Here is a 14,271-nt window from a genome sequence, read left to right on the forward strand (position 1 = left end):
GGACCTTAGGTGCCACTGGAATGCAAATAAACAGAAATGCTTCTGTCATATTCATTTTCATTGGAAGAGAATCCATGCTGAAAACATACCTCTATGTCCTGTGGCCTATTCGTTCTCTCCAGTTAAGTAGGTTTGGGCAGGGCCAATACTTGAATGGAAAATTTCAAGGAAGAAGTTAAGTGACATTGGGTGGTGCATCAGATGACAATTTTCCCTTTGAGTCTGTAGTGTGAGGAGAGAGAGACTCCGGACTCCATGGACCTTGGAAGAGACCTCCTACCTAGAAGTCCCTCATTTTATCAACTTCCTCCTACCACATAACATGGTTCTGTGATAAGTGGAGAGCCAAGAACTCTATGAGCTTAACTCATCTGCACAGAGTCAGGTCATGTCTACATTTGGAGTGTTTAACAGGTATAGGTATTTCAGTATATTTATACCAGCAAGGTACTCCTAATGTGGATGTAGCTATATCAAATCTGTGCTTTGTACCAGTAAAGTAAAACTGCCCCCTAACAAATGAAACAAGCTATACATGTAAAAGCACAGCTTTGCCAGTATATCTGGATCTACTTTGGGAACTTTTGTTAGTCCGGAATTATACCTTTTCACATTCCTACCCAACATAGCTATGTTGGCAGGTCTGTAATGTAGACATAGCCTCAGTGGTAAACCAAAATCAACATGGTATTAGGAAGTCCTATGCAGCAGGGGGTGCCATGTTTTGGACTGAATGTGAAACCTATGACCATCCTACATGTAGTCATTATAGATGTCACCACATGTATAGAAGGGCAGGGATGTTAACCCAAGCAAATGTACTATTCTGTTTCACTTCTAGTCCTAACCTATCACTTTGATCTGTTAGAGTCTGATGTTGCACTATTGAAGTCAATGGGAGTTGTGCCATGGACTTCAGTGGGCTCAGAATCTGGCCTTTAGAAAGTCACTAAATTCTAGCCCAGAGGTGGCCACGTTTCTATCTTAAGCAAAGGGATCAGTAACCTCTAGGGGATGTTAGACCGCTTAATCTTTGAGATTCTTGGATAAAAGGTGGAATAGAATTTGAAATTATTATTATATATTTATATTGCCTAGACACCAACCATGATGGCACCCCATTGTGCTAGGTGCTGTACAAACATGTAGTAAATGACTGTCCCTGTCCCAAAGAGCTTATAGTCTAAAATAGAAGATATAAGGATGGATTAGACCAGTAGTGGGCAACCTGCGGCCCATCAGAGTAATCTCCTGACGGGCTGTGAGACAATTTGTTTATATTGACTGTCCGCAGCTCCCAGTGGCCGTGGTTCACCATTCCCAGACAATGGGAGCTGCGGGTGGCCATGCCTGCAGATGGTCAATGTAATGGGGGAGGGATCGCTCAGTGGTTTGAGCATTGGCCTGCTAAACCCAGGGTTGTGAGTTCAATCCTTGAGGGAGCCATTTAGGGATCTGGGGCAAAAATTGGTCCTGCTAGTGAAAGCAGGGGGCTGGACTCGATGACCTTTCAAGGTCCCTTCCAGTTCTAGGAGATTGGTATATCTCCAATTATTAAAAAAAACAAACTATCTTGCAGCCCACCAGTGGGTTATCTTAATGTGCTGCGGTCCAGAGGTTGCCCACCATTGTATTAGACAAAGAAGATGGCCAGGGAGAGAGGTCACATGAGACAGGGTAACAAAAATAATGAGCCAATAAGGAGCAGTAATCACAAGTCATAATCCAGTTATCCCAGGGATGGGCATGCTACATTAAGAAGACAGATAGTCAAGATTTTAAAGCACTTTGGTATTCATCGAGATGAATGTCATTCTATACATACAACATATTATTGTTGTTATTATTACTTCTGCATTTTACAAACAATGCTTGTCTTGTGTGTTTTCTAAAAGCAACTGACACTGGTGCAACCACTGAAGTTCTCCATAATGTGAAAGCCAATTAGTTTTCACCCAGTTGCCTTCCTGGGGGGGATACATGCTAAATTACATCTCTAGCTCTTCGCTAGAGTCTCAAGAGTTTCACTGAATAAGGACTGAGACTTTATTTTGCCTCTTCTGTCTGTCATTGTTTTTGGAAGCTATAATCATGCTGAGCGTGTCCAGCAATGCCACAGTGAGACTTTCAAAGTATGCCCAGCTGGACTAGAGTATCACTAGGGTGAGAGGTTAGAGTGTCTTTTCTGGCCTTAAAATCAAGGAATTTATGACTTTGAGAGCAAGAAATGTTATGGAGAAGTAAGTTTTGAGAGAGAAAATGCCCATATATTCATTGTGATGGAAGAAACTCAGGTTCAGTTCAGATAAGCACCTAAAAGTTTAGCTGCTCATCTGAAGTTTACCTGGACTCTGAATCTGTCCTGCAAATCTGTCACAAACGGGCTCCTCCCAGCCAGGCTGGGATGAACATAGCAACAGCTGCAGCTTTTCCCTAATGTCTGGTCCCAGTGAGACTCCGGAAGGGCAGAGGAGAAAATGAAAACACAGGGGAAAAATTAACAGAACACGTTTGAGCCTATGAAAGGTTTATGCTGTTCTGGAAACGGAAAATAGATTGTTGACCTCAAAATTCCTGATGTTTGTTAGTTGTTCACCCTTCTGGGGGTTTCTCATCAGAGTAGCTATCAAAAGATAGATCCATTGCCTTGCTTACTCAACATCTGTAAAAGGCCACTAGTGGAGATCTAGAGTATACATGTGACAAACAAATGTGCCCCTCCCTTTTAAATTAACACACAGTCTCTGTGTAATGTGGGCTCCCAGAGGAAGAACACTTGGAAGTGCAAGCCAGAAACAGGTGATGTTGCTTGAACTCAAGAATCGTAGATTGGAAGCACTGGTTGAAATAGTGACTTCACCGCTCATTGGAGACATTTGCCCTTGGTGGTTAGTGTTATAGACTGTCCTCTTTAATTCCTCTATTCTAGACAGGCAACTGCATTTATAAATGCCTTCTATCACCTTCGGCTATCTGTCTGCATTCTTCTCAACTGAGGACTTAGCAACAATGACCCATGCAGCTAACCCCTTCCTACTAGACTATGACAATTCACTCCACTTGGTGCTCATGCTATGCAGTTGCAGCTGGTGTAGCTAGTAGGAGTCAATCTTCTAAACAGAGCAAGTTGATGTGGAAACACCATATTAATGCTCTGTACACTCTGTTGGTTGCCAGATGAATTCTGGGTACAGATCAAGGTTGCTACCTTTGGAGAGGATAGGACTTCAGAAGCCTGAGCGGGCTGCTGCACAGTTACCCAAGTAAATGTCTCTCTTGCCAATCCAATAACATACCAGTTAGGCTGAAATGGGATCCTTCCCCCAATGGAGCCCCAGTTGCAACTTGGATCCATTGGACGGTGGGACAAAAAGTGTTCTCGTGCATGGCCCACAGTTCTGGAGCTCACTTCTGTAGGTCATCAGCCTGAGCTGAAATCTTATTGCCTTTAGAACACATTAAAATTAGCTTTACCCAGGTTAGAAGACATCCAACAACGAAGGAATCAACTACCCAGCCCTAATCCAAATTTGCAAGGAGAAGGGAGGAGATGAATAATGTACCTGAAAGCTTGGCGAGATCTCAGATATTAATGCTAAAGAAATGCCTATACCTTAAAAAGGTCTTCCCCCAAACATAGCCCTAATTCTTTTATGATTGCCACACACAAATGAATAGGAAGACAGGGTGGAGGAGTGAAATCTATGCCACACTGATGTGAAGTCAGTTCTTTATCATGAATAAAACAACACCCCTAGACCCCACACCCTTGGAAATTATTCAGAGAAAGGCAGGGAAATCCTCTTGAAAGGAAATGTCAGTTGTTCATTTGCGCTGTAAACAAACTGTAGGTCCTGAAGGTACCATTTGAGTATATAAAATATTAACATGTAGATACCTGATAGCTATAAAGAAGACATTTACATTTATATTCAGATGTTACCTGAAGGAATAGCATGCCTTTGTGGTCTGATGAGTCTTACATTTAAAAAAAAAATAGGACAAGAAAAATTAGCCGTGAAGACAATCTATAAAGCATTGTATTAAGGGCTACTTTCATTATTTTTAGATGTTTCTTGCAGGATTTTATAAGAGATTTCATGCAAATTCTCCAATAATTGCCTAGTTTGCAGTCACACCTATATACAGCAGCAGCCTCAGATAAATTAAAGGCAATCTCAATAGTGCACTGGTCCTATCTCATGCCACAAAAAGTTGTATGAAACAGCACATCTATTAGATCTTTTCTGGTGGGGTGTTTGATACTTTATACCATATAGTACATGATGGGGTTGCCTCCAAGAGGAATATAATCAGTCCTTCGGGGATATGGTCAAAATCTATCCTAAGAGGTTTTTTGGCAATATACCATTGATTGAGTCATTTGCTCCTAGCACTTTTTAACTCAAAAACAATCCAACCTTGAACACAGCCTCAGAACATCTCCACCACACTGGGTCTCAGCCCAACATGTTCCTTTTTTATAGTAGTCTGGTCAAGGGTGGTGGGTTTTCTACCAAGATGCCAACATGTAGTTCATTTGCCTACAGGGTCTTTTAGCTACTTTAGCTTCAGTCTCCTTTCCTGTAAGCAGGCCAGGTCTGTTGGTATAAGGTGCTTCACAATAGGAAGTCAGATGTGCTTGCTGTGGCACAGAGTTTGCAGTGTCATGTTCGATATATGACAAGCGAACACAACACGCAATAGGGAGGGGATGAGTTATAGATAGATCATCATTGAGTTACTCAAGTTAGCCATGGATAGATAGATATGTTTTATTCACTTCTTGTGAGCATTGTGGAAGAAGTGAACTTCAGGGAGGATCGGATGAGATAAACATAGTGGGGAAAGGTTCATGTTTCACTCTCAATGGCATCAGTGATAGGAACTGTTGTACAAGAACAGGCCAAGGGTCCATCTAGTCCTGTATCCTGTTTCTAATAGTAGCCAATGCCAATGCTTCTGAGGATGGAATAAACCCACCTTGTTCTCCTTCCCAACCTACCACACATAATGCACTTTCTTCTTTACCCAGCGCACAGTCAACCTGTGGAACTCCTTGCCTGAGGAGGTTGTGAAGTCTAGGACTATAACAGGGTTTAAAAGAGAACTAGATAAATTCATGGAGGTTAAGTCCATTAATGCTATTAGCCAGAATGGGTAAGAATGTTGTCCCTAGCCTCTGGTTGTCAGAGGGTGGATATGGACGGCAGGAGAGAGATCACTTGATCATTACCTGTTAGGTTCACTCCCTCTGGGGCACCTGGCATTGGCCACTGTCAGCAGACAGGATACTGGGCTGGATGCACCTTTGGTCTGACCCAGTATGGCCATTCTTATGTGCTTACATGCGTAGCACTGCCCCTCAGGGGAACCTTTTTTTCCTGACCCCCTCTTATGCATTGCTGCTTGTGTGGCTGTAGTATAACTAATAACCCAGAGTCTAGCTGGCTGCTAACCTTCCGGCACAGCCCCTCTTCAATTTTTTTCAATGCCTGGAATTATTGCAAGTGTCTGTTGTCTCATGTGAGGGGTCACTGCAAGTATTCTCACTAATTTCAGCTCTTACCTGAGGCAGAATAGAAAGAAATCAAGTTTTTATTTTCAGCAGCCTCCTTTTTGAGTGGCAATGCAGCCATCCGGAAACTTTCACTAAAGAGGAAAAGCTCTCACTTCCGCCTAGCCACACAGACCTGTAGCAATATCTAGTCTGTTAGCTCTAGAGCCGTATGGATAGCCAGCAGCTCACATGCCTGCTGCAGGTGCCCGCCTGTCTCCGGGCACTGTTCTATGCAGCTCTCTTACTCAAAGCTAGATAAGGGTAGGTCCCATGCTTGCAGGAAATCTTGAGCATTCAGCTGAGCCTCCTGTTGAGTCAGGCCTGTTGAGTGCATGGATATCAGAAGGGAAGGAACGTGACGGCTACCAAAGAGGAAGCTTCTTTGACACATACAAACCCTTGGCGATTATTAGCAGCAACAGACAATGTATGTGTCAAATTCGTAGGTGTTTAAGATGTGCCAAGGGGCTCTTGAAACTCGTGCAGAGATTTTGCGGGAAGGAAAATCCTTTTGACAAGGAGTCTGGGTGAGGAGCCCTGATGGGGAAGCGAAGCCCTAGTGACTCCAGAGCGGCGTGAAGTCCCCGATGCCAGGCTGTACAGTGTCGCTGAAGCGTCTTTCTTCTGTAAATGTCATCACTTGTTATTCTGTAAATATCAGCCCATGTAACACCTGAAGACAGGCTTTGAGAGGAAGATGGGAACCTTTCCTAGCACAAGGAGTTTACTGTCCTCTAAAGGACAATGTCTCTTTCTTGTTTTATAATATGGTACAAAGGAAATTGTAGCTGGAAAGCGATAGCCTGCTAGCAGATTTCACACACCTCATGGGGTCTGATTACAAATAAAGTTTTGATTGGAAAATCAAACACATGGAATCCAGACGTATGCCTACCCCATAGACCTCAGTCTCCGCCCACCCCCAGTCGCCTATACACATACAGATACACAAAACAATATGTACAGTCTCCCTCAGACCCTTATCTCCCCCCGCCACACACACATATATACCCAGACTACACACATATATAGAATCATATATACAACAGCTTCCACACCCACAGCAGCACCCACTTCATCTACGCACATACTACACAGAAATAAACTACACACGCCCCTGCAGACTGCATACTCTCACACTCAGAGGCCACTCAGAAACTCAGTAAAGACACACAACAAAACAAACACCGAGACCCTGACACATGTGCACAGATTTAACACACACACAGTTCAGAGATACTCAACACCCATAGACTATGGCTATTTTAGAGTGGAAGTAGTGACAAGATTGCCCTCCTATTTGATTTTGAAAATATATGGGGCAGGGGACAGTAGAGAGATAAAACAAATTCATTAAGGCTCATTCTTTTCTCCCTTACACCTGCTTTCCCCTAGGGCATCCCTACAACTTCTTCTGATTTACTCAGTGTGAGAGCAGAACAAGGTCCATTTTTTTTTTAAATATGACTAACCTAGTTTATGGTGTAATAATTGTGGGCCAGATTGTCAAGCAGTCTAAACTGGTGAAACTCCACTGAAATCAGTTTATACACCTTGAGGGACACAAATGGTTTTTCATCAGCTACTATGGTGGGGTAGGTCATAATGGACAAAGCACTGTAGTGGAACTCAGCGGGCCTGTGTTCCATTCTGAGCTCTGCCACTGCAGTTTGGCACTGCTGGGTGATTTAGGGCAAGTCACTTCTCTCTCTCTCTGCTTCCCCATCTGTAAAATGGGGATAATGACACTCACTGGAGCGCTGTGGAGGAAGGAAATTCTATTTTGTGAAATATTTTGAAATTTGTCTTCATTATTAATCAGATCCAAGAGCGAAACTTACACTATTATCCATGAAGGAAAATTAAAACAAAAAACAACCACCATCATTTGGGATCATTCTAAAGTTTTCTTTGGGGAAAAAAAAACATTAAATTTTGATTCTTTATATATATATATATATATATATATATATATTAGTATTGTAGAGAGGAGAATACAAAATTTTAAGAAGTTCAAAGCAAAAATTGCAATTTTTTCAATATGAAAAATCAAATGTTTAGGCCTGAAAAAGTAAATAAAGGGACACTTCAATATTGTTAAAACATAAGGTTTTTTTTTTTAAATAAAATTCCCTCAAAATTGACTGGAGTTCATACAGTATTTTAATTTTGAGGGAACTGCATAGTACAATGGAATAAGGTTCCACCTACGTTTCTCTGACCAGCTCTAATACCAACCGTCTTTTGTAAACAGCTTTGAGATATAAAGGTGAAAAGTGGTTTATAAGAGCTAGGTATTGATTATTATTGATTATTGGCGATTATTATTATGGGCCAGATCCTAGGTGTGCTAATGAAGGGTGAGAGCTCAGAGAGCCTTTCCCCCTCCCCACCACTCCTTTACACACCTGTCCAGGTAGTACCCAGAATCCTGCTTCTTCCTCTCTTTGAGAAAAGGATGCAGAGACGCCATAGCTCTCCACCTTAGATACCATAGTGATGGGTACAGTGGAAAAGCCTAGAGAGGATTCCACATAAACTAAAGAAGTGTGGATGAGTGGTGTGGAGTCTTGCCAGGGATCTATTGTCCTACTCATTGACTTGCTGTCTGATAACAGGAAAAGTGATTGGGATCAAAAGGGAAGCAGAGATGAGGGGGGGAGGGAAAGGAGGAAAGAATCCTCACACCATAGAGAGATGAAGATGTCAGATCATATGAGAATGTGCTGGACGCTAAATAAAATGATCATGTAACACGGTGAAAGTCCTTGGTCAATTCCCCATCTGTAAAATGTGGATGATACTTTTCTGCCTCATGTGAGGATAAAATCCATTAATAACTGTGAGGGGCTCAGAGACCATGGTGATTAGGGCACATACAAGTGTATGTCTTCACTGTAGAGAAAGCCCAGGTGATCAGCACCTGGGTTAACCACACTGCAAAGTCCTACTGTGGTCCCCAATGATTCTGTACTCTCTTGCGTGTTACTAGGACTTCTGGGGGCACATCCAGTGGTTCTTAGTGCTGCAGTTGGTTAAGCCACACTACTGTGGTTCTTTCCCAGTGAACTGTGGGAGAGCTTGTCTGTCTTGGACACATAGGGGGAATTGTGGAAGGTATGCACACTACAAAGTGGATGGGTAACCAGTCTGAGTGTAAGCAGCAATTGGGCTTTTGCCTATAACCTCAGATGGGTCAGATAGCCTGGATCGAAAGCACCAATTAAACTCAGGTGAGAGGTCTTTGTGGGTGGATGAGAGGGGGATAAGGGGAAATACCTGGCTTAACCTGGGATTCTGGGTTAACTATGTAGGGAGTTAGGTGATTCTGCCAGGATATGACATGAATTTCTAGGGAATCTGTGAGTGTCATCTCAAAAGGGTGAAACATCATGACAAACTCAATAGCTATGCATGAGTGATACTAGCAAGGATTAAATAACAAGGGACCTGAACCCTCATGTTTCAGGCCCCGAGTCTTTAACAGCTGGTATCAAGAAAAAATACATCCTGGTGCCCGCTTCCTAGAGTATAATATTGAACAATTGTGTGGGCTGGCAGAATTTCTACCTTGCTCTGAAGCATCAAACATTGCCCTTTCCTGGGGAGGGGACACTGGATGTGAAGGACCCTGGAGTGCTAAGTCTGATGTTTCCGCACAGGAGCAATGTGAGACAGACAGATGGATGCTTTGATGCTGCAGAGGGCAGAGCGTCATCTTTGGAGAGGTTGACTTGGTGGCTCACAGTCCGCTGTACCTTGAGGTTAAATAAAGTTTTGTCATCCTCAGCCTCTGAAGTGATTAAATTTGTCCCAGTATCATTACCAAATGGAATTAGCAGCAATTCATGGAGCCACAGTAGCCTGGGGGTGGTTTCAGCAGCTGCGGTGACACGGCTCTAATAACAAAGACTGAGAGTGACATGTCATTATTACTGTTGGTGCTGTTGTTGATTTACGTCAAGGCATCCGTTCCATGGTAGCCATAGCTCAGTTTTATGCTGATTCCCTGGAGTGTCTCTGGGCATGTAAATGTTACTGAGAATTTAGTATCTGCCGCAGGGTCATGCAGAGAGGCCTACCATGCTCGTCCTCTCCAGTAAAGGAGGTTTAAATATAGATTCCTCATTTCCACTCTGCTGGAGAAGGCCACAGAGCGCCCTCCCCCCCCCACCCGCCCTCACAGTTCTCATCTCCTCTTACTTTACTAAAGAGACAGAGAAAAGATTGTCCTGATTCTTCAAATTATTGATTACTCTCAGGTATGGCCCAAACTGCAAATATGAGTCAGGTTTATCAAAAGCTTCAACTAATTTCCCAAATCTTTTGACAATCCTCGGCAACATTTGGAGTAAATCTGGAGCGAGTCATAGATGATCTCTCGGTTTGGATAGAAACTATGGAAAACATGGTGGGTTTGCATTGCAGTGTACTTACGAAAGTATCTGTGGCTGTCACCCCCTATATATTATATATGGAGATATACCTATTTCATAGAACTGGAAGGGACCATGAAAGGTCATTGAGTCCAGCCCCCTGCCTTCACTAGCAGGACCAATTTTTGCCCCAGATTTGGCCCCTCACAGAAGTTCAGAACCCTGTGTTTAGGAGGCCAATGTTCAAACCACTGAGCTATCCCTACCCCCACCTGCCCTCATAGTTCTCATCTCTCCTACCTCTACCAACCGATAACAGAGATTTTTTTTTTCATTTGCTCAAGCAGTGGAGGGCTGTGTGTTTGGAGTCAAAAGCCCTGGGTGTCCACCTTCCCTCCCTCTGTTTGCTGCAGTAAATGTCAGATGAATTTTGCATTTGATTTGATCCCAGAACTGATGATGCCAAACAAAATGCTAGGGCGGGGGGATGATCCGGTATTGCTGGGTTTCTCAATTTTCATCATGAAAATCTCAGGATGATCTCATTTATCACAGGGAGGAGGGATGGTTCCTATTCTTCATCTCCTCTTTTCTATTCACAGATTCATATATTTCAAGCCCAGAATGGACCATTGTGATCATCTGACCTAATGTCTAATATAAACCATAGAATTTCCCCAAAATAATTCCTAGAGCAGATCTTTGGGGGGGAAAAACATCCAATTTTGATTTAAAAATAGTCAGTGATGGAGAATCCACCATGGCCCTTGGTTAATTGGTTCAATGGTAAATTACTCTCACTGTTAAATATATATATGCCTTATTTCCCATCTGAATTTGTCTATCTTCATCTTCCAGCCATTGGATCATGTTATACCTTTCTCTGCTAGATTGAAGAGCCCATTATTAAATATTTGTTCCCCATGTGAGCACTTATAGACTCTGATCAAGTTACCCCTGAACCTTCTTTTTGTTAAGCTAAATCGACTGAAGTCCTTGAGTCTATCACTATAAGGCATGATTTCTACTCCTGTAATTATTCTCCTGGCTCTTCTCTAAATCCACTCCAGTTTATCAACAACTTTCTTGAATTGTGGACACAAGAGCTGGACATAGTATTCTAGTAGCAGTTGCACCAGTTCCAAATGCAAACATAGAATAACCTTTCTACTCCTTCTTGAGATCCCCTAATCCAGTGGTTCTTAAAGCCGGTCCGCCACTTTTTCAGGGAAAGCCCCTGGTGGGCCGGGACGGTTTGTTTACCTGCCGCGTCCGCAGGTTCAGCCGATTGTGGCTCCCACTGGCCGCAGTTCACCGCTCCTGGCCAATGGGGGCTGCAGGAAGCGGCACGGGCAGAAGGAAGTGCTGGCAGCCCTTCCTGCAGCCCCCATTGGTCTGGAGCGGCGAACCGTGGCCAGTGGGAGCCATGATCAACCAAACCTGCGGACATGGCAGGTAAACAAACCGGCCCAGCCTGCCAGGGGCTTTCCCTGAACAAGCGGGGGACCGGCTTTGAGAACCACTGCCCTAGTCTATACAGTATCAAAGCGTATTTTCTCAGTCACTTGCATATGGCACCCCCTTGTTATTCCTAAAATCCACAGTATCATTGAAACTCACTGGAGATGGGAAGAATCTATTAAACCATCGAAACCATCTACATCCATGCTTTGCAAAATGGGAGAGCCCAGCATGTCTTTTGAAACCCCCATGAGAAGTAGTAGTGTCAAGGTCATTTTCCGTCAGACAGGGAAGGTAGAAAGGCCATCATCCACCAGTGTCTCAGAACCCATCAAAACCACTTCCAACTTGTCAGGATGACTTTAGCTCCCTCTTCATCAGTGAGCTGAACACAGATTCTCATGTGCTCGGGATCAAGAGACCAGGTTTGGGAATGAAAACTGGCTTTCCCATGTGGCAGCTGAAACCACAGAGCTGACTGTTATTCTCTTTATTAAAGATGGTCAGCCTTATTTGTTTGCCACCCATGGATTTTACCAACAAATATGAAAATTTTCTTTTTTGACAATATTTCTGGGGTTTTGTCAAAAAAATGGGAAAAAATCAGTTTTCCTTTTTTTTTTTTTTGTAAAAGTCACAAAAATGACAATAAAACATTTTTTCCCTCAAAAAATGTTTGGTTCCTCGAAAAGCCATTGTCAGTTGCAAAAATGTTTTGAAGGAAAATTTGCAACCAGCTCTGGTATTTGTAGATAGAATATCGCACTGCAGAGAGTGGGACCGTTGGGTGAAAACTCTGTTTTCCCAGTGCTGAAAGTACATCTTGTGCCTATGCACCCAACGTGTGAGGCTCACAAATTACAAGTGCGTGCTATTCCATACTTGTTGGTAGGGTGCATGCTATTATGCATATGTAGGTAGTATCCAATGTGTGTAATATCAACAACACTATCCCACAGGGAAATCAGCAGACAAAACACCCACTCTAACAAAGACAGCAACACCGAGAAGTACAGTCAAATTTAGCTTTCTCACCGATTGCTCAGCATCTGCACAGGTCCTCTATCCACACACAGTCTAATCCACCTTCTGTGCTTCCTGTTTATGTTCATCTGCTACTCAATTAACACCCTGTTAAAATACGCACCTGGAGAGGCTTTATGCTGAGTCCATTGCTCTGGAGATTTTAACCAATCCCCTTACCCCACAGCCTGACTATAAACTTGGTTGGGGAAAGCTCTTGGGGGAAAAACAGCAGCTTTAAAATTCTCCCTAAAACACTGTATAACCTCTAAACTCCAATGTTACAATTGTCTGAGCACTTATAGATTATTTTTTTTCCGCTGCTTTCCTTGGCTGACACGAAGGTTGACATGTCTGGTGACACGATGGCTATTATTTAGAGTAGTTTCTAAACAATATCATTTCTGTGCCCTTCTGCTTTCAATAAAATTATAGGTTTCTTTATTTTTTATGAAACAATGGCTCTCAGCTCCCATGTTACATTTTCCAGGCAAATTTTCGACGAGACTGCCATGTCTCGCTATTAATGCAATTATCGCTGTTGACGTCAATGGAGGGATCAGCGGGGCTGATGTCTCAATTCATATTGGCATTTGCGAGGATGGAGCTATAAATGCCGGTCTGGTTATTTAGCCTGCCTGTATATAAAAAACAACAACAATACAATGAAATAAAATAACCTGCTAATTCAAAATGCATCCAGATAAATAAGAGCAATATTTATAGGAATGCACAGGCGAGAGATCAGCTGTGAATGTGAATGAGGTGCTGATAAATTCTCATTACCTGCTTGGGGCTGACAACTGAAATGACCCGCTAAGCATCTGCTGGAAATTCAATCAGGTACCTGTAAACAGCAGACATCCCATACAAAAAAAGGGAAAAAAAGGAAAAAGAAAAGAAAGAAACACATTCACAATTTTATTTAATATATGGGTTCTCCATTGCTTTGTGGTCAGGGAGGTGTGGTATTCTGAGAAGGCCGGTCAAGATTGCTTACTCATGTAAAGCATGGGGAAACTTTTAAGGTGTCCCCTGCCCTACCCCTCACGCTATTGTAGCAGACTGATTCATAGATTCATAGACTCTAGGACTGGAAGGGACCTCGAGAGGTCATCGAGTCCAGTCACCTGCCCTCATGGCAGGACCAAATACTGTATAGACCATTCCGGATAGACATTTATCTAACCTACTCTTAAATAGCTCCAGAGATGGAGATTCCACAACCTCCCTAGGCAATTTATTCCAGTATTTAACCAACTTGACAGTTAGGAACTTTTTCCTAATGTCCAACCTAAATCTCTCTCTTGCTGCAGTTTAAGCCCATTGCTTCTTGTTCTATCCTTAGAGGCTAAGGTGAACAAGTTTTCTCCCTTCTCCTGATGACACCCTCTTAGATACCTGGCTAGTTTCTGTCTGTGAATATATCGTTGCATGCTAAGGAGGGAATCAGAATTGTGGAACTATATATCATAGACCCTCTGCTGTCAGTTCTTCATGAGGTCAAGTGACAGAGGCCTCTATGTGGGTTCTATCCTGGCTACCAACACAAAGTTCTGAGTGCCTATAGCATGTTACAGTGTGGTAACCATGACAATGTAACTTTACACAATCACTGGCCCTCTCTCTACCAACTCAGTCAGAGCCTTCTCCTCTATCCTCAACAAATCCCTTGAAAATCCCAACTAATTCTCTTCTCAAAACCCAACAAACTACTTATCACCCTACCCCAAAACTATCTCCCAGACTCCCAAAATAATTTCTGCCTTGGGTCATATTAAAATGGATGGGGCTTTCTGAGGTAGGCTTTGTCTAGGGTAATAATGCAGCCTAATGGACTGTACCAGGTGT

This window comes from Mauremys reevesii, linkage group 6 (assembly GCF_016161935.1).
Source record: "Mauremys reevesii isolate NIE-2019 linkage group 6, ASM1616193v1, whole genome shotgun sequence".
Lineage (NCBI taxonomy): Eukaryota > Metazoa > Chordata > Testudines > Geoemydidae > Mauremys > Mauremys reevesii.